Source organism: Typopeltis vanoorti, chromosome 18 (genome assembly GCF_054136105.1).
Source record: "Typopeltis vanoorti isolate ZY-2024b chromosome 18, IOZ_Tvanoo_1.0, whole genome shotgun sequence".
NCBI classification, from domain to species: domain Eukaryota; kingdom Metazoa; phylum Arthropoda; class Arachnida; order Uropygi; family Thelyphonidae; genus Typopeltis; species Typopeltis vanoorti.
The window spans coordinates 37,853,369-37,880,431 of NC_143566.1; the positions used below are offsets into that span (position 1 = coordinate 37,853,369).

At 35.8% G+C, this 27,063-nt stretch overlaps 1 protein-coding gene across 1 annotated transcript in view; it reads right to left on the reverse strand.

Annotated features, from left to right (window-relative positions):
• Window positions 1–27,063, reverse strand: part of LOC150096601 (ileal sodium/bile acid cotransporter-like) — a 43,071-nt gene that overhangs the window by 9,408 nt on the left and 6,600 nt on the right. The gene's annotated exons all lie outside the window — the stretch shown is intronic.

The following is a 27,063-nucleotide window of genomic DNA, read 5'->3' on the forward strand; positions in this document are numbered from 1 at the left end:
TGCTAAATTGTTAAAGTATATATATATATATATATAATTCAGGTAGATAAGTTAACACTTTCATTGCCAAGCTGAAAATTGGAATTTCGTGTGGTGGCCAAATTTTTTTTATTTTTTTTATTTAGTTAGCGACGTCAACGCGATAACGCGTGATCGGCCGTTTGGTGAGAAGTCGCATCGCGATATCGCGTGATTGGCAATGAACGTGTTAATATCTTATTCCAGTTAATTAATGTATATACTGCTTGCTTGGAAAGAAATTAAAGGAAACCCCCCCCCCCCAATGGGTAAGGCGCATCGTTTCATGTAATAGTTACGTGTTTGTAGCCAGTATAAATTGGAGGAATATGATGTTCTCAAATCAGTGCAACTGCGTCCGGGTGAAATGGCTGCGAGAAAGGAACTGACAGAGTTTGAAAGAGACGTTGTGATAGGATGCCATGTTGCAAGCCTATTTGTTCGGCACACTGTTAACAAATCGAACGTTCCATAGGGAAAATAGCAATGCTGAGAAAGTAAATCTTACTGTGACAAATAAAATCTACGTAGGTATAAACAAGAAAAAAAAAACTGTCACAGTATTCATATCAGGAAAGCCCATCCATATTTCACTGGACATTAGCCTTTGATTATTTTGCATCTCCGTGATGCGACACGAATTCTCATCAGGTGGTGGTGCTCTTACGGGCTTTTCTTCAGGCTTCAGTTCTTCGAATACCTCTCACTCCAGACACACCATCCATCCATCTCATTCAGAGTCTACTGTTCCATCTTTTCCCAGGAACTTGACGCTCTATTACCGTTTTGAGAAGTCCTGTTTCCATTCGTTCTATGTGCCGAAAGTATCTTAGCTTTCTTCTGTCACCGTTCTTAAGCAGTTTTAAAGTTCTACCATTCCTTTATAGAAATCATTCATTTGTCCACCTTTCAGTGTATGAGATTTTCAATAGTCTCTTATACGAGGGTGGTCTAAAACGTTCTCGGTCTAACAATGAAAAAACGAATTTATAATTTTAAAATTATGTTTATTTATTTTTCCAACATAATCTTCCTTAAGATTAATACATTTATGCCAGGGATGGTTCAGCGCAATTATACAGTCCCTACAGTGGTTCTGAGTAAGATCTGCAAAATACCCCTCTACAGCTGCAATCACCTCTTGATTCGAAGAAACACGCTGACCAGCGAGGAAGAGTTTTAGTTTTGGGAAGAGATAGAAGTCAGAAGGGGCCAAATCTGGGGAATAGAGTGGATTTTCCAATAATTCATAGTGCAGATCCCTTAATTTTCCCGTTGCCAAAAACAACTTTGTGGGCAGGTGCATTGTCCTGATGAAAGATGATTTTTTTCTTCCTCAAACTGGATCTTTTCTCACGAAGTTTTTCGTCTAGTCTGATTAAAAGATCGGAATAATATTCCCCGGTTATTGTTTTACCCTTTTCAAATAATTAATAAGCAAAATGCCTTTATCATCCCAAAACACCGATGCCATGACGTTTCCTGCTGATGGAACCGAATTTGTCTTCTTTGAGCTGAACAGCCGGCTTCTGTCCACTGTTTTGACTGCTGTCTGGATTCTGGTGTGTAATGGTGAATCCAAGTCTCATCCATAGTAATAAATCGACGCACAAAATCAGTTTTATTCTTGTTAATGCGTTTTTGATCTGCTGTGAGCAAGCGCGGTACCCATCTTGCGCAAAGCTTTTTCATTTGCAATTCTTCATGCAAAATATATCCTACACGTTCTTTTGAAATGCCTATAGTCTCAGCAATTTCACGCACTTTGACTCCCCGATCATCCAATACCATATCGTTCACTTGTTCAATGATTTCTGGTGTTGTTACACTTTTTTCGACGTCCTTCACGTGGATCATCTTCAAGGCTGGTACGGCCACGCTTAAACTCGGCAGCCCATTTCTTAATTGTCGAAAACGAATGAGAGGAATGTCGATAAACTTTAATGAACTTCAAATGAATTGGCGTTAAACATTCTTTTAACGCAAGAATTTTATAACCTCACGATACTCAATTTTATCCATTTCAAGGGATACAGACACGTTGCTTCAGACAGCTGTATAAAACAAACTACTTAATAGAATGACTTGCAATTTCACATGGATGCTCATGACAGATGTACCAACTTCGAAAAAAAAATCTTGCCGATAGCGTTGCCATCTATGGTCGAGGCTGAGAACATTTCAGACCACCCTCGTACACTCTCACATCTCACTTATTTTTACTGCAAAGTTACATGCAAGTAATATGAGAAATACTTGATAAGAATGGTTGAAAAGTTATTTAATAAGCCGAAACAAGATGTGTGACTAGGTGAGACATTCAATAACTACTTAACTGTGCAAACAAGGGGTCTCTCTGCGGTGGTGCTGAGACCAGTCTTATTTTTTGATATTTATTAATTGCTTGCGGTTTATACTTATACGGCTTTCTAACTCAGAACTCTCGTTTTTCATCCCCGAAAAACGTGAGTTCTAAGTTGGAGAGAGTTTGTCGAATAAACACACAGCTATAATACAGACCTCATAGACTTGCTTACAATTCTGAACAACAACAACACCAACTGCTCTCTAACTTATCTTCAGATGATGCAGTATTAATAAACAATGCTGTACAACAAATCGATCTTATGATACAGTTAAATCTGACCTCACTGATAATCAGATCATGGTTTGCTAAAACAAAGGTTGTATATTTTGAATTAACCAAAACAGATACTTGATATCAATTACCATAGATTACATTGCATTATCAAACAATAGCAATTGTCCAGCTGTGGAGCAGTTAATTTTTAAAGTATAGTACTTGAGCGTGTTTTCATACAATCACTTGAAATAGAAGTCTCATGCAAGTGTTTTAAGGAAAAGGATGATCTTGTACAGCAAGATATAACTTTATTATATATTTTAAAATTTATATTTGAAACAAATATGGAATTTTTATTTGAATCATTTGAAGCATTCTATTGTTATTTGAAGCAATCTGAAATTATTTGACATATCTATTATTTAAAACAAAATGCATAAAGGAAACGTATTTGCACTTGATATAGTTCTTGGGTCTGTCCAGTATTCAGTTGGGGGAAATGATTAATACAAAATTAAATACAAAACCTAATTGCTATTCACGTAAAATTTTCAAACTAACATTCAACTAACTGAACATTCTAAACGCAGATATTTATTAAAAAATAAGATACAATAGTAACAAATGTGAATGACAGTTTGGAGCGGGTTTTTGTGTTTTTGTATAAGCGCTCTAAATTGCAAAGCAGTTTCACGTCACTAAAATTTTCCAAAAATCTTTTCTTAAGTTATTTTTGTTTCAGTAAACAAGTTCTTCAGGTATCGTTTTATCCGCTACATTTTCATTTAACTCGCTACAGCCTCATTATTTTTTTAATAACTTTTGTAATGAAATCGCTCTTTGGATAAATTACTAATCCCCAGAATTAGAAATTAGGAATGAAATCGAGTAAATTAGATTACCCAGAATTTGACAGTCGTGCTTGTTTACATTAACTAATCGGAGAGCTTAGTTCGGGAAATACGATTCTATTGAAGAAATTCTTCCATATTTTCAGTCATAATTGTAGCGAATTTAAAACAGTCTTGTCTGTCAATTTTAATGACATGAAACTGCTTTGCAATTTATAGCGCTTATACAACAATTTTTTTGAATCACCTTGTGAAGAGTGGACTTGGAATTCCAATTTTTTTTTTAAATCCTGCACACAAAGAGTATCAAAGCCTATAATACAGTATTTTCGTGTGGGGATAGTCATTTGTGTTAAAAAGAATTTGCTAATGTGTCTCTTGAATGGCTTAAGTTATAAGCAAAACCGTTCCAGAGAAGAGGTCAAGGGTGAAAGATGTGGATAAGCAGTCTATTCTAAGCTCGAAGCTAAATCGTTTACGATTGTTGATTAGCGACTAGTTGCTCCTGTTTTTACATGTCTAGAGGAAAGTAGAAGAATCGAGGCAGTGGTTAGTTCGATGGAGCAGAGCCCATGAAAATACCCATAGAGAAGACAATGCAGAAATGGTAGAGACTGGAGAAGTCACTGAAATGTAGGCAACCATCCATTATAGCAAAGTTTCCCAAACTGTGTTCCACGAGGCTTTCGCCTGGAATTTGTCATTTTAGTTTTCTAAGCATTTTTCATGAATAGATATTTTATAGTGGAAATAGTCTGAGGAGAATAATATTCGTGAATATGTCGAAAACCTTGATAACCCAGAACGCCTAATAACATCTGTGTATCGTTAATTTTCATACATCGGAAACCTTTTAACATTTGGGAAAGGGAATACCGCTTATGACAGATCATAAAAAACCTGCAAGCCGATTATAACAAATGGCGGCGTATCCTCTGTTCTCAAAACTGAAAGAAATAACAGCTGTATTGCAAATGTTAGTGACCAATCAGCAAGGAAGTATAAAGAAAACTTTTCCACTAAAATTAAAGCTCAAGGTAGTCTGTATCCGGTTCTCAAATGTAATAATACTGAATACTTTCTTCGCCAGTTCGTGTTGTAGGGTGAACGTTACGAAACCGTAGTGCCGTGATTTTTTAAAAAGTAATAGGCTTGCAGATTTAAATTTTAATATGAATAAGAGACAAGGGACTTTGTTTAATTTTGGTATTAAGAAATCTCTTATTGAAGGTGTTTGTGACGCAACAAATAGTGATTCATCCATCTCCAGCCTACAAAGCGATCTCCAGGATGTACAAAAGGAGGGGAAAACTACCTGCACACAGGAGAAAAAGTCTGCATTCACTCTTAAGTATTTATAATAATATTATACATTTTTGTGATCAGAATGGGATATGTCAATAAAACTCAGCACAAATTAATTTAACGATGTTTATGTTTAATCGATGTTTAATTAATTATTAATTAATACATTACAAAATAACCAAGGTGTTCCTTGAAAATTTCAGGATTTGTGAAGTGTTCCGTCGTCTGAAAAGTTTGGGAAACGCTGCATTATGGTTTTCGTTCTTCTGGATAGCATCGAATATTCCTAGAGAAGAACAATATTCCAAGCTTGGAAGGATTTACATAGTGTTAGGAGTTGCACAAATGAGAAATCGCGTCATACAACATTAAAAAAATGCATTTTTTTAATGTTGTATCATATGTTCTATTTCTATAGTACTTATGAATTAGCGATCATTGCAGATGCTCAGTCATAGGTCGTATGTGATGCTTAGTGTGTATTCTCAAATCGTCTACTGAACTTGCCCCCCCCCCCTAGGATTAAATCCTAAGTGCTCTATTGGCCGAGTTATTGATGCAATGTGTTTGTGCGTAGAAAGGCTAGAGGTGTATCAGAGTCCTAAAAAAAAATCTGGTCTCGACTGCAGATTTGGATATAATCAAAGGTAAGGTAAGGGAAATGAAGTGGGAGTTTTCTAACAAGGAATAAGATAGGAAAACTGAAATGTTTGTAGAACGAGAAAAGGAGGAATGGGTTGTACTTCAAAGTTTCAAAGGTAGTTGGTTTCTTAGAGTTCGAAAAATTGGCTCCGAATTCTGCTAGTTTCTCAAAATTGATCATACTTCTCTTTCTTTGGGATACGTTAATCACAGGCGGATTATCCTCTCACTTGCAAACTAAATATTAGAATGGGTAGAAGCGCCTGCTCTCAAAACTCCCTGAGTAGGTGAACGACTATCTCAGATTAGGTAACTAAGAATTATTTTTTTTAAAATGTGACTGCCACCTACTAAAGGCTGTTAATTCAGGGTACGCCGGTCGGATAAGGTTTTTCTATTATTTTATTAATTTTATATATACGGTAAAACCCCGAAGTTACGCGGTATTTCAGACCAACAAAAAGCGAGTAAGTTGAATTCGCGTAACTCGGGGTATAATTTTGAATGTAATTTATATATACAAACATACAGCATATTAGTTAATTGGGACCAAAGGTTTACGAAAACAGCTATATCTTTTTATGAATATAATCATAATTGTAGTTTTTCGTACATAAAAAAAAGAAAGTTATTTCCCTGTTGATGGTTTCATAAAATCTAATAGATTCGTCTGACGGCGTAATGTCTTTTTCTTATCACGCAAAATTTCTTCATAGCAAACCAATGATTTTTTTATTCCTTGCCTTGTGGCTACAATTCGTTCCTCGTTAGAATCTATGTCCTCCAAAATCTGTAAACCTTTCTTAATTAGGCTGAGACCTTCTGTTAATTTTGCAATTGTCATGTGCTTTTCTGGTAGAACTGGATCTGAGGTTTCGGTCTCTTCAGTAGCCCTTTGCTCACGATTGAGCTCGTCGATTGTAAGCTTGTTATTTGAGTCTAACAGCTTGCTGACATCGTCACTGTCGACTTCTAAATCTAATTGCCTGGCAAGGTTGACAACGTGATCAGTTTCTGGCAACATTTCCGTTTCGCATTTACAAAAAGGATGGACAAAGTTTTTTCCAGATACCATTCAAGGTTTTTAAATTTCACCCCAAGAATCTCCGATAATCCTTACAGCATCTAGAACATTAAACTGTTTCCAAACCTCTTTAACAGACAGTTGCTCATTTTGCCTCATAGCTTCATTCAGACTTGCAAATGAACGCCGTGTGTAGTACGCTTTGAATGTTTTGATAACTCATTGGTCCATCGGTTGAAGTAGGCTGGTTGTATTTGGAGGCAAGAAAACAACCCATCAGTTGCTCACAGCATGTGCGACACTGGCGAATGCGGCCGGCGCCGGAAAGATACGACTAGTGGTGAGGCGTGAAGCGGGACGGGAATACGTATATATAAGAAACCGCGTAACTCCGGATTCACGTAAGTCGGGGTATTACTGTATTTTTATATAATTCGGAAACCCTGCTCCAGAAGCCATGGAACTTCTTTTTTTTTTTTTTTTCAAACCGCTTTAGGCCTTTCATAAGCAGGGTGGTGATGTCACATGGAGAGATGAAATTCATTTTCCACCTAAAGACAATCACAAACATCAATGCCATTGGCGGGATTCGAACTCATAGCCTGTTGGTTGGAGAGCAGATACACTAACCACTCGGCCAAGCAGGACAGTTTGAAAAATATTTGCATTTAAACTACTGGCATTATCTTGTGAAAACCCTGTATATTATTATAGTTAGCGAAACCAATGTGGGTAATACGTCACATCCATTTCACTAACCGTAATGAATTTCAGAAACCAGAGTTGGTTAAGAACAGCCGGCCGTATATATATTTAACGTTATAGTATAAAGTTGGGAGGTATTCATGAATAGCAAATGGAATAAATACGAATTATATGTAATTCTAGTTGTAATTTAACATTGCAAAGGATTGGACTTTTCTGCTATAGATTGTTCGATATGCTGTATACTGTATAATACGTATATATTTCAGTTAAGGGGATAATTAATCCCTCATTATTTTAAAGCCGGATACAAAACTCGGAGATCGAAATCTAAGAGTTTCATGCCGAAGAACTATCGGCGAGTCCAAGCGTAAGTCAACACCTCGGTAGTACAACACTAGGGCAACTCGGAGCAAAGGTGGAGCAAGCACCATCACCATCCTTAATATTTTCTCATAATGTAAAACGTAAAACGCAGCTCCTAGGAAATGTATTACTGTTTTACATTATGAGGAAAGGTCATTATCCTGACCGGTTTCAACGTTTTGTATAGGTGAAGCGGGGTCTAAAAATAAGACGATCCCGAAATATCGCCCAAATCAGCGTTGTTCCACTCAGTGACAGGCTCACCCTATCACCGAGAAGAACTTCTCAGTATTGGCTCTACCCAGTGGCAGGCTCACCCCACCACCAAGCAGAGGCATAATCTCAACGGTGGCCCCACTCAGAGACAGGCAAAAACCTACCTCCAAGCGGAGCCTCTCATAGCCAGATCCGCCCCATACCTGTTTCAGCACACATTGCAGTCTCATCAGTGAGTAGGTAGACCTGGAATCCCAAAATTTAAGTGAACTGAACTTACATATACCCCTGCTAACGAATTGCCAGACCGGTTTCCCATATATTATTATTACTACGATAAAGAGCCAAGACACTATTTTTCCAGCGGCGTAAATTAAGTTAAGGGGATAATAAATCCCTCATTATTTTAAAGCCGGATAGGAAACTCGGAGATCGAAATCTAAGAGTGTCATGCCGAAGAACTATCGGCGAATCCAAGCATAAGTCAACACCTGCGTAGTACAACACTAGGGCAACTCGAAACAAAGGTGGAGCAAGATCCATCACTATCCTTCATATTTTCTCATAATGTAAAATGCAGCTCCTAGGAGATGTATTACTGTTTTACATTATGAGAAGAGGTCACCACCCAGACCTTTTTTTTCAACTGATGAGACCTCAAAAAAGGTTTTTCAAACTTTATTGAGGTCTCATCAGTGAGTAGGTACACCTGGAATACCAACAAGATTTAAATGAACCGAACTAACATATACCCCTACTCACGAATTGCCAGACCGGTGTACCCATATATTATTATTACTACGATAAAGAGCTAAGAGGCTATTTTTCCGGCTGCGTAAATTAAGTTAAGGGGATAATAAATCCCTCATAAATCACTACCAAGGTGTTGACTTACGCTTGGACTCGCCGATAGTTCTTCGGCATGAAACTCTTATATTTCGATCTCCGAGTTTCGTATCCGGCTTTAAAATAATGAGGGATTTATTATCCCCTTAACGCCGCCGGAAAAATAGCCTCTTGGCTCTTTATCGTAGTAATAATAATATATGGGTACACCAGTCTGGCAATTCGTGAGTAGGGGTGTATGTAAATTCGGTTCACTTAAATCTTAGTATTCCAGGTCTATCTATTCACAGATGAGGGGTGGATGCTGGATATATGAGAGGTTCTGCTTGGGGTAGGTTTTTGCCTGTCTCTGAGTAGGGCCACCGCTAAGATTATGGCTCTGTCTAGTGGTGAGGTGAGCCTACCACTGGGTAGAGCCAGCGCTGAGAAGTTCTTGGTGATGGGGCGAGCTTGTCACCGAGTGGAACAACACTGAGTTGGGAGATCTTTTGGGATCGTCTAATTTTTAGAGAGGTCTTTACTTAAATAGACCTCAATAAAGGTTGAAACCGGTCTGGGTAGTGACCTCTCCGCATAATGTAAAACAGTAATACATCTCCTAGGAGCTGCATTTTACATTATGAGAAAATATGAAGGATAGTGATGGATCTTGCTCCACCTTTGCTTCGAGTTGCCCTAGTGTTGTACTACGCAGGCGTTGACTTATGCTTGGATTCGCCGATAGTTCTTCGGCATGACACTCTTAGATTTCGATCTCCGAGTTTCGTATCCGGCTTTAAAATAATGAGGGATTTATTATCCCCTTAACTTAATTTACACCGCCGGAAAAATAGCCTCTTGGGCTCTTTATCGTAGTAATAATAATATATGGGTACACCGGTCTGGCAATTCGTGAGTAGGGGTATATGTAAGTTCGGTTCACTTAATCTTGGTATTCCAGGTCTACCTATTCACTGATGAGACCCCAATTAGGGTGGAAACCGGTGTGGGGCGGATCTGGCTTTGAGAGGCTCCGCTTGGAGGTAGGTTTTTGCCTGTCTCTGAGTGGGGCCACCGTTGAGATTATGCCTCTGCTTGGTGGTGGGGTGAGCCTGCCACTGGGTAGAGCCAATACTGAGAAGTTCTTCTCGGTGATAGGGTGAGCCTGTCACTGAGTGGAACAACGCTGAGTTGGGCGATATTTCGGGATCGCCTTATTTTTAGAACCCGCTTCACCTATACATAAGGTTGAAACCGGTGCGCGGAGGATCTGGCTTTCAGCGGCTCCGCTTGGAGGTAGGTTTTTGCCTGTCTTTGAGTGGGGCCATTGCTGAGATTATGGCTCTGTTTGGTGGTGGTGGGGGTGAGCCTGCCACTGGGTAGAGCCAATGCTGAGACGTTCTTCTCGGTGATAGGGTGAGGATCGTCTTATTTTTAGAGCCCGCTTCACCTATACAAAAGGTTGAAACCGGTGGTCGGTTTATTATTCCCTTAACTTAATTTACGCCCCCGGAAAAATAGCCTCTTGACTCTTTATCGTAGTAATAATAATGTATGGATACACCGGTCTGGCACTTCGTTAGTAGGGGTATATGTTTGTTCGGTTCACTTAAATCTTGATATTCCAGGTCTACCTACTCACTGATAAGACCTCAATAAAAGTTGAAACCGGCTGGCTCTGAGAGGCTCTGCTTGGGGATGGTTTTTTTCTGTCTCTGATTAGGGTCACCGCTGAGATTATGGTCCTGCTTGGTAGTGGGGTGAGGCTGCCACTGGGTAGAGCCAATGCTGAGAAGTTCGCGGTGACGTGGTGAGTCTGTCATTGAGTCTAACACCGCTGAGTTGAGCGATCTTTCGGGATCGTCTTATTTTTAGAGCTCGCTTCACCTATACATAAGGTTGAAACCGGTCTGGGTAGTGACCTCTCACTACCCAGAATCAGCGCTAGTCTAAAGGTGTACGCAGGAGCGCGTGTGTGTGCTCCTGCGTACACCTTTGCATACATAATTGTGTGTTCTCTTTATTTTTAAAAGACATACTATAATAAAGAAAATAAGAAATCTTTAATTGACGTGTTGTTTCTTTACTCGAATAGTGTATTTACAAATTTTAAGAGTTATGAAATATTTTAATATCATCATCATAGAAAACTGCAAAATTCATTTAAAATGAAGTAACGTTTGAGTTTTTTGAAATATTTCTGATTCTTTTCGCTTTTGCCCGTTCTCTCTCACAGCACTGCTATCTTGATTCTGGAAACATTCCTGAACATCCACTTCTAAATTTGAATTCAAAATTTAATTTTTGCAGCAAAGTCTTGGTTGGTAAAGACTTAATTTCCACCTGAGCTATCGGTTGTCAAGTCTTGGTTTGATAAAGACCAACCATGATTGGCAATCGACAACTATGGTTCGGGTCGCACCGAACCATGGATATTTCATTTTTCTAGGACGTTGTGCAACGAGCTTCAACTAGATAGCCTCAAGATATGATCGTGGCTTTTCTTCTTCATCTTCTGTCTTAGGTCGTCAGACATGTTACGACAATATTTATTGCAGTCAAACTTTCCATCGTTTTTGTGGTGTTCTAGTACTTAATTTCCACTTTTCTATTCGTCTAATTATTCTGTCTTTTTGCATTCTCTCAACATGCTTTTTGCCATTTCTTTTTTGTTTGCTGTCCATTCATTTACTAGTTGCACGGTACACTTTTGAAATATTTCTTCATTTCTGATCTTACTGATTTTTTTTCTTACAATTCTCCTAAGACTTTGCATTCATTCCTGCAGTAGTCACAGGCCCCATGGCCGCCAATCATTAAATGCATTCCTAATCCACCTGAACAAACAACACAAACGTATCCAATTTACCAACGAGATTGAAAACAATAACTCTCTTTCATTTCTAGACACAATTGTCACACGTTTTCCCTCAGGCTGTCATTCCTTCACTGTCTACTGTAAACCTACATACAGACCAATACGTACACAAAGATTCATACCAACACCCAACGCAAAAACTAGGGATCATCAGCTTCTTCAATATGGTAACAATTTGCTCCATTAGCCAGTGCTGAAGAATGAATATGAAATTATTGTTGTTATTGTTGTTGTTGACAACAACAATAACAACAACAAGAAAAAAAAACAGTTCGCAAGACCCTCCACAATAATGCCATGAAAGGTGAAAAAGATTAAATGCCATAGCCATACTATACATTAGAGGAATATTTAAAAAAACAAAAAAGATAAACACTACATAAATACAATATCAGGGTGCAACATTCAAACCTCCAGGAAAATTAAAAAGGATACTTAGCCCCACCGGGGGTTTACACAATCCAGTGCACCTGCAACTTACCCTATATAAGGGAAACAGTACGCATAATTCCATCCTAATAAGAAAAAAACAAACACAAACTCCACATTATATTCCTTCCTACGGTAAAACAGATCTGTCCAACTATGCACTCTAAACTTTTCACAGAAGTAGCTAGAAAAGGACGAATCCCTACACCGCTCCTAATTTTGGTTTGAAAAAAAATTCAAGGAAGCTTGTGAAATGCTTATTCATCATCCTAATTTGAACAGGAATGATGGATTAGCAATTCCAAGAGTCTGAAAGATCCATGTGAAAAACCGGTATTCAGAAGAACATGATAGCAGAACACTAACACAAGAAAACCTAAAGATAACAGTGCTGTAGAGGTGCATTTGATGTAGTTTTACTTTTAATTTTTTTCCTTATCCGCTGTTATGTGTATTGGCACGAAGCTTGTATCTTGTTTATATGTGTTTTCTTGATGATGATCTTGATATATATATATAGGGCGAAAAGTTGAGTGTTATTTTCTCAATTATAAGTCAAGTAATTGCTCTGACACGTGTGTTTTTGTCTTCATAAATTATACACAACGAATGCTGACCACTATGCAACCTTGAAAGAAAAATTTCTGTAATAGTGTTTAACTGTTTTTATCTTAACTATTTCAGTCTTCTTTTAGGCAGCATAAGTTAAAACTGATCCTATTATTTATACTTGTCTTAGTTGCAATATTATAGTAAGAGTATGTAAGTTCGTTTCACTTAAACCTTGGTATCATCCCGGTCTATCTACTCACTGATGAGACCTCAATAAAGGTCGAAACCGGTATGGTAGTGACCTCTCCTCATAATGTAAAACAGTAATACATCTCCTAGGAGCTGCATTTTACATTATGAGAAAATATTAAGGATAGTGATGGAACTTGTTCCACCTTTGCTCCGAGTTGCCCTAGTGTTGTACTACCGAGGTGTTGACTTACGCTTGGACTCGCCGATAGTTCTTCGGCATGACACTCTTAGATTTCGATAGATTTCGATCTCCGAGTTTCGTATCCGGCTTTAAAATAATGAGGGATTTACTATCCCCTGAACTTGATGTAGATTCTTATTTTTCTCTATCGTTCTGTTTAAACATTCAGTAATCCTATTTGGATTAAACGCTTGCCCGTTTACTTCATTTTTTGTTTTTCCTTCGGAGTTAATCCGAATTCCTAAGTACATCACTTGTTCGATTATTATTATTTTTTGTTGTTGTTTATTTCTAACTTAAATCGGATTGTTTTCTCTCTATTGATATTTCCGTATTATATTTTTCGCAGACCTGTTCAATTTTATTCCATTTAGCTTGTTATCTTTTAGTTCTGTTATTATTTCATTCATTAAAATATTGAACAGTAATGGACTTGATGAATACTCTTGTGTGATTCCTTTTTCATTTCAGTATCTTTTGTTTAATTATTTGTTTAATTTGTTTAATTATAATAAATGTGTCATAGTATCCTATGACACATTTATTATATGTATGAATATCTTGGATAAGCTTTACTATATTTATTTTTATTTTTATTTTCGCTTTTGTATTTATAATATCTTATAATTTCATACTAATGAATGATTTTTGTAGATCTGTAAAATATATAAAAAGTGGAGCGTTATATTCTATTAGGTGTATGATAAAATATTTTGTATAATATTCTATTTGTATAATAGAATATTTTTATTGATATTTCCATATTATATTTTTGGCAAAACCTGTTCAATTTCATTCCATTTAACTTCTTATCTTTTAGTTCTGTTATCATTTCATTCATTAAAATATTGAACAGTAAAATATTGTCTATTCTGGCTTGTTTTTTTTTCTTTTCTTGTTTCTAATTTTTATTAAGATTTTCAAATTGTTGCGATGTTATATCTAAATATCTAAATCTCCATCTTTCAAGTTTGCAGAATACAAATAGAATATTCTGTTCTATTATACAAATATATTGAATCTGCACAAGAACTTCCAGTATAAACCTTATTGCTCATAATTTAATATCATATATTCATGAATAATTTCTTAAATAAATTTTGTAAAAATTTTCAAAGTTGCGAATAATAGATTAATCCTTCTTTAATTATTTGGATGTCTTTTCACTCGTTTTTTTTTTTTTTTTAAAAAAAAGAATGGCACTAATATTTTCCCCATTCATCTGATGTTTTTTTTAGAAACACTTTTTAATAATTTAGTTAACTGAAATATTATTTCTCTTCCGTCATATCTTAACAACTCGTTCTGTATTTTGTCTATTCTGGCTGTTGTTTTTTCTTGTTTCTAATTTTTATTAAGATTTTCTAATTGTTGCGATATTATATCTAAATATCTAAATCTCCATCTTTCAAGTTTGCAGGTAAGTTCTCCTTTTTCTTCAACATTTTCGTAAAGTGTTCTTCCCAGCAGTTTTTATTTTTTCAGTTAAGGATATGTTGCTCACATAATTCAACTGTTTTAACTAATCTCCATATTTGCTTCTGTATGCCATACAAGTCCGTGTTTGAGATGTTTTGAATAGTTATCACAGCATTTTCCTTTTATTTCGTAGATTTTGGGAGTAGTTTCATTTCTTAAGCTTTTATATCTATTATACTTTTCTTCATTAGGTTTATCATGTAGATATAACAAAAAGACTTCTTTTTTTTTCTTTTGTGTGAACAGTTTAACTTCCTTTGAATACCAAGGAGTTCTCTTCGTTTTATTTACAACCATTCTCTCTCTCTCTCTCTCTCTCTCTCTCTCTCCCCTATGACTTCATATGCTGCTTGTTTAATATTACTTTTAAAGATTGCCCAGCTTTCATTCAGTTCTGTTTTCATTAAAACTCTGTTAAATTGCTCTTTTATTCTTCTTTGATATAGCTTTTTAATACTTTTTATCCTGTAACAGTTCTAGCTTAAACTTTTTAATCTTAATAATCTGTATGTTACTTTTTTGAAATATTTTTCCAAAATCGTAAATTTTCTAGAAGAAATGCACGGTCACTTCCTGGCAACTGATGCTAGAACCTAGATATTATTATTTCTTCAAGTTTAATGTGTCCATTTATTATTGCTTAACTGTAATGATTTTATTTTCAATAGTTCATTAAATCATTGACATATTCCGTATTATCTGGTTCCAGATTCATGCAATTAAATCTCTGGCTATAGTGATTATTTACGTTGGTTTTATTTTCTCTGTAGTTGCTTGTAATTCTTTGTAAAATGCATTTACTCATTTCTCATTTCTTGTTTCACCCTCTTCAGGACTATAAACACTTATGAAATTTAATTTTTCAATAATGATTCTTTCTGGTATCTAGTTACATTCTTTTATATTTAATTTATTTTGCTCATGTAATAAAAACAGAGCAGCAGTGACTGCTCCCTCTTTCGCCTTTTCCTCCTTACTTACTCCAACTGTATGATATTATATAGTTTTCGGTTTTCTGCTTTATATATTTATCTTTCTTTCTTCCTGGTTTCAGATAATGCTGCTATTTTAATATTTCTTTTATTAGTTCATCTTAGTTTTGATTTAATCTTACATTCTCACTTGCTATTTTAAAATCATATTGTTTCCAAGTTTTCAAATTCCTTGTCCAGTTCGTTGGTTCCATGTGGTCAATCCAGTTGCAGTCTTCATTGTTTCCTTGAAACACTTATCTTGATTCAAGCTGCTTACCTAGTCTCTCCTCTTGACCTGCGTTAGCGTGAATGGGCGATGTGGGCGAAGCATGTCGGTCATGTATACTTAGTACTACCAGAAGGGCTACCTAGGCATGAAGGCCGCATCACTACCAACATGTTTCGCCCACGGTGATATAATGCATGTCGAACTTTGAACTAAAATTTTTCCACACCACATGCTCTTATCACACCGAAATGCTGAAACTATTAAAGTGGGTCATTGTTTTCCTTTTCAGATCTATGGATTTTATATCCGTCCAAACAAAGCACATGCAGTTCATAGATATAACATATTGTCCTTTCGTGACTCTTGGTTATCTCGCACTTATCCATCTAACTATAAAAAATATATTAGCATTTTGAATTTTCATCTACATTGCGCTGAGGCATTGCTCTGGTTCGGATAAGTATATTATTTTAATGTATGAAGGCTATAAAGATGTTCTCTCAGTCTTTGTTCCGAAAAGAGAATAAAAGAAATATTCCTTTATGCTTTGTAACCTGACATAGGTCATTTGTTAAATGACTACATTCATTTGATTGACAATTTCCCCCCCCCCCCTCTCTCTCTCTCTCTCTCTCTCTCCGTTCTATGTCGATATAAGATGTATTGTAAGTTTTCGATGCAAACTAGGATTTATGCTTTAGTTATCTCTACTGTCTCTTTTAATGGAGAGATGTTTAAAATATCAATCTTAAATAAAAAAAAATAATGTACGCATGCAAAAGTTTTAGTTCAAAGTTCGACATGCATTTTATCACTGGCCATCCAAAACACATAAAACTTCTTTTTGTTTTCTGAATGAAATGCCACTCTGCAGATGACGTCACTTATCCAAAGGATGCTGCTGGTAATACAGGAAGTCATTTTGTTACGGGCCATTTAACATTAAGCTTCCTTAGAAACCAAAACGAGTAATACATGACCGCACTTTTATAAACTGAATTAATTGAGAATTATTTCTTAGTTTTTCTCTGCATGCACATTTACACCCTCTATCCAAAAAGAAACCGAACTTTTCGAAAATAGAAGAAACTTGTGGCGCTACCTGTTGTATCTTTTTGTTGTCGAAAGCGGCAACCTTCATTAGTGTTGTGTCAACTGGTTATGACATTAGTTTCATTAGAAGCCGAGTTATAGTGCCAAGAGTGACAGTGTGTTTTGACGAACGGTTGGAAAATGAGTTTCAAACAGAGCTGCGATTGACTTTTGTGTTAAACTTGGTAAAAGTTTTACCGAAACGCATCCAATGCTTCAAAAAGCATACGGTGATGAATGCGTATCCCGTACTCAAGTTTGCGAGTGGTTTAAGCGATTTCAAAGTGGTTGTGAGACGCTTGAGGACGACGAAAAGCTGCCGTCCAAAAACTGGACTGAGCGAAGTTAACTTCCAAAAATTGTGTAATTTCATCAAAGAAAACCCGAAATCGTCCGTGAGATTGATTGAAGAAGAATTGGGGCTCCAAAATCAACTGTGCACAACATTTTGACCGAGTTTGGGCCTTCGTAAATTTAATTCGCGATTGGTTCCCCACAAGTTGGCCGACGACCAAAAAATGTATCGAATTGAACACTGCAAGGACCTCATTAAAACCGCTCATAAGGACCAAACTTCCTTGAAATGGTCGTTACTAGTGACGAAACGTGGTGTTTTGAGTATGAACCCGAAACAAAGCGCCAGAGTGCTGAGTGGAGACCACCAAAGGAGCCCCTCCTTTGGTGGTCTCCACTTTCCGATGCCCCATCGGAAAAAAAAGTCGCTCTTGGAGACGTCAAAAGTAAAGACAATGCTGATTTGTTTTTACGATTCCAAGGGCATTATCCACAAAGAATTCGTTCCACCTGGCCAAACGGTCAATGGTGAGTTTTATCTCGAAGTTTTGAAGCGATTGATAGCGAAAATTCGTCGCGTACGGCATGAATATCGTGACGACCGACCGTTCGTCAAAACACACTGTCACTCGGCTTCTAATGAAACAAATGTCATAAACAGTTGACAACACTAATGAAGGTTGCCGCTTTCAACGACAAAAAGATACAACAGGTGGCGCTACTAGTTTTTTATATTTTCAAAAAGTTTGGTTTCTTTTTGGACAGAGGGTGTATAACACACTGGCTTAAATAATGTTGATTTCCGACATTTCCTTCTGTAAACATATCGCTTTTGTAGCCCCTCCCCCACATACACCAAGAAAAAAAGTTTCTTTGGTTCTAGAATTTTGCTTGTGAATAAACACTAATCTCGCTGAAAAAAAAAATCAAGATATCGCACATACGAAATAAGTACTCAAATCTTTATTCTAAATATTATCTCCGTTTGAGTTATATTCGCTGAGTTGTCCTGTTTAAATTTTTCTTATTGGTTCAGAAGAGTTGGTAAGGATCACTGATTAATCTAATTATTCTGCTCTTCGTAACGAAGAATAATTTTAATAGGCGTTAGAAACAAATAAGGTTAGATTTTTGCTAGGTTAATAAGTATTCATATTTCTATGAGTCGAAAAGAAAACTTTTATGGTGTGTGGCAATATTGTGAAAGTGGTGACAAGGGAAATGGCAACAACTAATATTTTTTCAGTTTTAAGAAGTTCGTGAACTCAGGACAATTTTAATGACACTGTTTATTTCCGCAGTTTTCTTAATTAGAAAAACTGCGGTTCTGTAAAGAATAGCAGAACTCCCCCCCACCCCCCCGGTAAGGTAAGGTATGTCATAAGCTGTCAGTATTCTGTAAGTAGTACGCAGTATGTCGTGTATCGTTTTTATGATATTCCTAATGATGAAAAAAAAGGCGTTATTAGAAAAAAAATAATAAATTTAGTTTAATCCTTTATCCAAGTGTCAGCAAACAAAGTTGGCGCCTGAAAATATCTTCAGGACTGAGGTAAGGTAGTGCAACACCAGGAAACTCTGAGCGAAGGTGGACCAAGCTCTCATCACTCCTTGTCTCAGTATCTCCCATAATGCAAAGCACATCTCCTTGCAGACATGTATACTGCTATGCATTAAGGGAAGGGCCACTACCCAGACCTGTTTCAACCTTTATTGAGGTGTATTTAAGTAAAGACCTCTCGAAAAATTAGACGCTGATCGATCCAACTCAGCTTTGTTCCACTCAGTGACAGGCTCACACCGTCACAAAGAAGAACTCAGCGTTAGCTCTACCCAGAGGCAGGCTCACCACACCACCTCCAGATAGAACCATAATCTCAGCGGTGGCTCTACTCAGAGACAGGCAAAAACCCACCCCAAACAGAGCCTCTCATATATATATATATATCCAGCATGGGAGGCAGACCAAAACGTGGAGATACTAAGGCAGAAGTAATAGGAGAGGTCATATTTACCTATAGGAGTTGCCAACAGGTGTACCACCTTATTATTGAATTACTTTGGATTTAGAGAAAGATGTTGGAAGTATATTTACAGGCGCACACTTTGCTTACACTTGAATAAAGGATTAAACTAAATTTATTATAGTCTAACCAAGTGAAAAATGAACTTCAACAGCTTTCTCTAAATCCAGAGTAATTCAATAATAAGGTGGTACATCTGTTGGCAACTCCTATAGATAAATATGACCTCTCCTATTGCTTCTGCCTTAGTATCTCCACATTTTGGTCTGCCTCCCATGCTGGATATATATATATATATATATATATATATATATATATTGGTCTGCTTGGGGTAGGTTTTTACCTGTCTCTGAGTAGAGCCTCCACTGAGATTATGGATCTGTCTGGTGGTGGGGTGAGCCTGCCACTGGGTAGAGCCAACGCTGAGAAGTTCTTCTTGGTGACAGGGTGAGCCTGTCACTGAGTGGAACAAAGCTGAGTTGGATCGATCATCGTCTAATTTTTAGAGAGGTCTTTACTTAACTACACCTCAATAAAGGTTGAAACAGGTCTGGGTAGTGGCCCTTCCCTTAATGCATAGCAGTATACATGTCTGTAAGGAGATGTGCTTTGCATTACATTATGGGAGATACTGAGACTAGGAGTGATGAGAGCTTGGTCCACCTTTGCTCGGAGTTGCCTGGTGTGGCACTACCTTACCTCAGTCCTGAAGATTTCAGGCGCAAGCTTTGTTTTCTTACACTTGGATAAATGATTAAACTAAATTTATTATATTCTAACCAAGTGAAAAATAAACTTCAAAAAAAAAATTGTGAAAATTCTGTCCTCACGCACTAACTATTTTCATTTAACTACTTAACGTTATATATTTCTATCCATATAAATAAAAGGCAACGTCCAACATAGCTCAGTTGGTAGTGACGATACCCTTTGTTAAAAAAATCTAGATTAGCTCTCCTGTCTAGAACGCGAGGAACTTTTAAGATTGTTTTTCGTTTAAGGTGAATTAGCCGATCTCATACGGATGTGCAAGGTTTTTTTTTTATCTTACCAAACAGGCAAATGAAGCTAGACGAAGAAAACAATTCCTTCATCTGTCTATTTCTGACATTTTATTTCTTGTGCTTCGTCTTTGAACTATCGCCATTATTCCTGAATCTCTTAAATATTTAGGGTACATGACCTGTGTACAGTGTTCCAGATGTGGTCTGAAATGCTTCATATAATAGTACTTTTCCCTACTTGTCAGTGGCCGCTCTAATATGGCAGCAGTTTTGGGTGACCTTCACAACTTTTTTTTTATGTGTGTCCTGAACTTATACTCTCTGTTCAAAGTCATCATCAACGCCTTTTGTTTTCACCTCCTAGAGCAGTCTCAACTAGTCAATCACAATCCATTTCCTCTGGTCAAAGTATAAAATCTTACATTTTTCAACACTGTATGGCAATTGCGATACCCACTTACGTAGAAATCAAACTCAGGAAAAAAACAACGCTAGGTTTCGCATAGTAAAAAACACTCAGAGAGAGAGAGAGAGAGAGAGAGAGAGAGAGAAACTCTGTTTTAATTATATCTACCAGCGTGATACTTAATCATCTTAATTTCTCTAATCTTATAATCTTAATTATTTCTACCAGCGTGATACTTAATAATCTCAATTTATAAAAGCAAACCTCAACAAAAGTTAACTTCATCGGGCATAGAAATACTATGATGAAGCACAATGAGATAATTTTCCTTAGATGTAAAGACTGGAAAATTTGAAGAAATCATCCCCTCGTATAAACTTTATTTGCTGTAACAACAAATGACAGTTTTTGTTTCTGCTACGAAACAGGCAGAAAGCAACAGGCATATTTGAATCAAGAATATCAAACTGACATGAAATTAATTAGGGTATGATGGTACAACGGCCGTGAGACTCATACGGACAGGTTCAGTACCATCTATAAAAGCAGTATAAGATTATTAGCTGTAATGTATTTTATCTTCATTTGCATGTGTATGTTTTCCTGACCGGTTTGCTTGGTTGCGGGGAAAAATCCCGAGTTTCCGGGAGGTAAAACCCTCCACATCCGTATAAGACCAGTTAACTCACTTTCCAAGTCTTTCCAACCAAATGACACGTTGAAACCGACTGAGCTACCGAGGCTCTGAAATCGAAGTGCTCTTTCATAAGCAACTAGTCCCTAGTTCATACAGATTACGATAATGTATATCGATTTTATATTTCTATATATTCATTTTACTTCTTTCAGAGAAAGAGCAATCCTCCACCAGGATTGCTCTTTCTCTCTGAAAGTGAGTGATTAGAAAACGAAAATGGCTAATAACTTGCAAAATGTAAGAAACAGATTAGGTCTTTGTATAAAACCTAATGGAATTCCTTAAAATGCATTAAAAAAAAGGGAGCATATATGAATCGATTTCCGAACTTCTTTTGGTATGTTGCTGAGTATTTGTCATGATTGTATTTATATTTATCATGACCTACCAGTAATATATAGTTTATGTAATATATAGTTTTAGTAATATATAGTTTTGAGGTATGGACTATTTAGTAACGATAGTACCAGTTAATCTATTAATTTTTACTTCATAATTCATGATACCAGTCAGAAAACAAATTGGAATAAATGAGAATAAGAATTTGAACCAAACTCACCTCGTTTGGGTATTCTTCAGCTTTAAGTTTCAGCGAAGTAACTAGATTATTGTTCTTACAAGAAAAATGTTGATACCAGTGCATTGTGTAACGATACTGTAATTAATATTTTTGAGGATGTAATGCACACACACACACACACACACACACACACACACACACACACACACACACACACACACACACACACACACACACACACACACACACACACACACACACACACACACACACACACACACACACACTTCACACTCTACAGAGTGTGAAGAGCCGAGTTTCGAGAAGCAAATAGACTGAGTAGTAAAGAAGGTAAAATAAAAAAAAAAATATTAAAGAAACTAAATAAGCGGAGATTCCCTTTAGTCGGCAATTCTTCGGTATTAATTAATTAATTTATTTCGTATGATGATACAACAGCCGTGAGTCCCCTTTTTACGAGGAAGTACAGCACCATCTCAATATTCATTTTATCCGGGTTCGAAACCGACATATAACTGACGAATCAGGCCTATGGCTGGATCTTAAGTATTCCTGACTGTAATCCATGTGTGTTTACCCGGCGTTTGCCTGTTTTGGGGAAAGAAAAAACACGAGTTTCCGAATGAAAAAAAAAAATCCCCTACCTCCTTTATGAAAGCGGTTAACTCACCTTTTCGAAAGAGATCAGATAAAAGGTTCCTCGCATCACAGACGGGAATCGAACCGAGATCTCTCCGACCAAAGGGTTTCGACTATACCGACTGAACTACGGAAGCATTTTCTGCATTAATCAACCTGTTCAACAAAAGATGTGAAAATACTGATCTTTTTGTTGTCAGGTTGTTTAAGATGTCTGAGAATTAGATGCTCAGAAGTAAATGATGTTTGGAATGAATATATATCTTTATCATAAGATACAATAACTCCTTAGGAGGAAAATGAGCTCTTTATTTAATTAATTTTTTTTTCTTGCATATCAATCAGCATTAATGCATTTCACTTCAGCAGGCCATCTTTATACATTCTATTACTAATTGACAACTCTTTTGCAGTACCATATTTTGATCAGGAAGAGGATATTAGTAATTTTTTTCCCGTCTCAGCATTCCCAAGATTCATTTAAAATTATGTATATCATTGTAATACTAAAGAAAACAATTTTTATATTAATAAATGAGAATAAGATATAAAAATAAGTCGATTAAATAATATATTAAACATTTTAATTAGATTTTCTGGATACTTTTTATAAAGGCTTATAAAATAAAATATTTTATTTTATTTATTTTTCATATTGAGGAAAACTTGAAAATTTTTTACTATAAAAATCAACTTAGTGTCGCTATCGGAAATAAAGAAAGGACTAGGTCCCAATTAGTTTTCACACAAATAGTAGGTGAAGTACATTTGTTGAATTAAAAAAATATAACAAGAAATAGTAACAAAATAGGTGCATCTATAAAGTTAAAAATATTCAATTATCACAGCACAATATTTATAATAAATAACGTTTTAAGAATTTATTTCATGAGTATTGCTTTAATTGGATAACCTGCAACATACCTATAACTGTTATGCATCTCAGTGTATCGGATTATCATGAAATGTAAATAACAATTTAATTAGTCATCCTTCTGAAAAAAAAAAAAAAAAAAAAAAGGAAATAGATATTGCACAATGAAACATCATCGTGTCAATGACCTACTTTATAGTCTTCCGGTAAAAATAGTTTTCTCCATTCAGTATTTCTTACACTTAATACATCGTTGCACTTGAACTAACACGGAAACATTTACGTTCCTAGATGTGTACCACAAAGAACCCGGTATTAAATTCAAAAGAATTACGTTATAAAATGATAACAATTATATATGAAGGTTATACTGAATTATTGAAAGACGATATCTGGATTAAAATTACAAATTAGACAAAATTCAGGTATATTATTCACTCTGCTTATTAGTTTATAATACCTCTGTATATTTTTTAGACAGCTATGATGCTATGGTTGTTTCCACAGCAATAGTAAGTTTCGCTTTCTCATACTAGGTAGCTGAACGGGAAGTGTTTTATATTTCAACCTGCCATGCACTGAAATATGGACGACAAGGCGTTAGTCTTACAGTGACAAAAAATTAATTATTTTATTGTTTTTCATCATAGTGAAGGTCAAATTGCTCTTGCTTTCTTCTTTTCTTCCTTCATGATATTTTTAAATGTTTTAACAGCCTTTAATTACATCTAATGCTAGGTGTCGGAATTTATTTTCAATACGACCTAATCCTGTGCCACAATTCGGGAAAGAAGTTACTAAAATTAACTCCTTATTATGAAAGCATTTAAGACTCGTTTATGATTGTGTAACATTCTGCAATAAGAACTCGTCAAACCAGAACAAAGATTTCGAATATAGCTATGTGAAGAGAATTGTTAAACCTTTTGGATAGATTTCATCATAAAAGTCTGCGTATGTGATTAGGTTGGTGATGAAGATAAAGGATACACTTTAATGGAAATATTACATTCTTTCAGAACTAAGTGATGGATGTTTGAAAATATTCTCAATATGGATAGCAAAAATATTGTTCTTTAAAATGTTCTTTAAAAACAGCTTACTAATGTAATCAATAATAATAGCAAGTCTCAAAAAATCTCTGAACGATTAAGTTGTTTAGGTATTATCATATACAAAATTGTGAGTGAAGAATTTCTAAACGAAAGCTAGTTATTCATGTACAGAATGTTATGGTACTTAAACACTAATAGATAAATTAAAATAAAGCCTCATGAAATTTAAGAAAGCTGCATGAGGCTTCTTTATTTTAATTTATCTGTTAGTGTTTAAGTAGTGCATGCAACTACTTAAGTCATGCAACTTCCTTAAGTTGGATCAATAAATACCATGCTATACGATGCGCTTAAACTTTCAAATTTGCTTGAGTTTCTCCAGATTATTTGCAAGTGGTGAAATGAAAAAAAAAATGTCGATTGGTAATGACAGTAATTGGTAATGAGTATACGTGGAAAGTGACAGTCTGCCATCCTAGCATTTCGTCTATACATATAAGCAATGTTTTACTAAGTTAGTGTGCTGAATGTTGTTATGTCTGGCAGTCATACTTGTTCATCCAGAGTATATTGTTTCAGTCTATTATACGAAACGGTAGGGTCTAGTGACACAAATGTGAATATTGTTGTAGAATTTAAAAATTTCATTTCCAAGATTTTAACTCATACTTAATATGAGTGTTGCATGATTTGGAATATTAACTTAATATTCTGTACATCATAAATCCGTTTTTATTGAATGCGTATATCAAAACCGTAAAGTGTAAAATTGATAACTATATATATTGAAAATTGAGAAGGTTCTTGTATAATTCATTAACAAACACCAAACTGTTGTTTCCAACAAGGACACTCATTTATATCGTTCTTTAGAAAGTAAGTATTATCTATGGTTATTATGAGACATTTCAATTGTTTACATACTTATTCAGCATCATTGGTTTAAACTGTTTCCATCAAGTATTTCATAAGCAGTTGACAATAAATGTACTGTCCTCTCCGGACATGCCTATAAAATGAAGCAGTTTTCAGATAATGTAATATGCATTTAAAATTCATATCCCTCATAATTTCTGATCATGTCCATAATTGAGTCACTTCTCTAGCATGACAAAATTATTTTGTCATGATAGAGTAGAGAAATTATTTTGTTAGCGCTTCTAACATAGACCGAAAACGACATATGTGCTTTTGTTGGAAAGAAGCGGGTTCGAATTCCGTCTAGTATTCAAGAAATTCTTAGAAGAGCATTTTAGCAAAAAGTGAGTTTGCGAGTCTGATGGCGGTGATGGGTTTTTCGTTCATATATCGGTAATGAAGCAGAAGTTAGGACGAGAACACACTTAGCTAACGAACATAATATCTATGGACACGGACTTCACAGCGTTCGTTGATTCTTCCGTAATGCTAAACAACACATTAACAACAACAACAACAATAACCTCCCGGTGAAGCATTAGAAATAATTCATATATTCTTTCCAACAAAAATGTTGATAGGTGGTGAGAATTAAATACCGTATTTTTGTTTTTTAAATTCAAGCAGAATTTTTTCATGTGCTTTATTTTTGGAAGGATAAAGGGGTTATTGAATGAATAAACCCTTTATCTGAATTAACGTCCACCAGGAACTTCACTAGTAGTGCGACAGTTATTTCCAAACTAAACAATTTAGTGGTGTGAATAGCAAAGAGAAGGGATCATGTTTCTTGCGCGCTCTCGCTCTCTCTTACACACAGACGCACGCACAAGGAATAGTCCCCGGATTTTGAAATTTTCACACTTTCACAAATTTTCAACTTCAAACTAACAGAATATGTTTTTTTTTTCTCTCCTTCATCCCTGCTGCGGCTGCATTTTGGAACAGTCTTCTGCCTCATGTGTTTCCCAAGCAATACAATATACAGGACTTCCAATCAAATACAAATAAGTTTCTCTTTTTTTGATTTACCACCCGTGCCCGGTACTTACGTACCATAGTTTGATCAACGAATCTCTCGTGTATGTGCCAATCAAAAAAAAGAAATATTAGATCAATTATGGCATACTCAATGGAAATAAAAACATATACTACAGAAACAGTACTGATAATGCAAGGCTAAAATAAAGAATTCAGATATTCGGAAGGATTGAAGGAAAAATCGGAAATATCCGCTCGGTTTTTTTTTTAATTATGCAAATCAGAAAAAGTGCGCACTCGAGTATATATAAAAAGTTTCTTTTTAATAATTTTTAAGTGTATGCAGTAAGTTTTTTTGGGGATGTGAATGCCATCCACGAAAGGATGTAAACATCTAATACTTCAATAATACTTTCGAAAACCGAACATGAACTATTTTCCAGTCACTCCAGGCTTCTAGTAAGCAGAGTGATAGTCCCACGTCTCTACTACATACAAAATCACAAACATCTATTATCTGCGGTGGGATTCAAACCTACAGCCAGAGAGCTAGAATGCTATCCACCCATAACCACCACACAAATAAGTAACTTTTAGGATAAGGAACGTCTCCTTTCGTCTAGCATAGTGAAGAAGTGCATTCAAATAACGCAATGATGAAAGGTATAGATCGGCAGCCTAACGATTTCCAAACAGTCCGCCTTTTGATTCACAAAAGTGATTAGGCTTTGGTGAATAAAAAGGCGTCAGAGAATTTAATTTATATTTTTTCTTTGAGTATTTTTAAAAATTACTTTCCTTAAAAAATGCGACACTGTCTGAAGTTCTGTGATATTTTCTGATGGGTGGGGAGACCAAAATGTACCCAAAAAGTGGCATCATTTAATCCAAATGAAAGTGGCTGTGCGGGTTATTTGCGTTCTTCAGTAAGCATTTTTTTTTCTCTCTTTTAACTAACATAGACATAACTTTTATTGAATATCTAGAATTTAGAATTAGCGCGCATTTTTACTTCTTTTCATAAATAT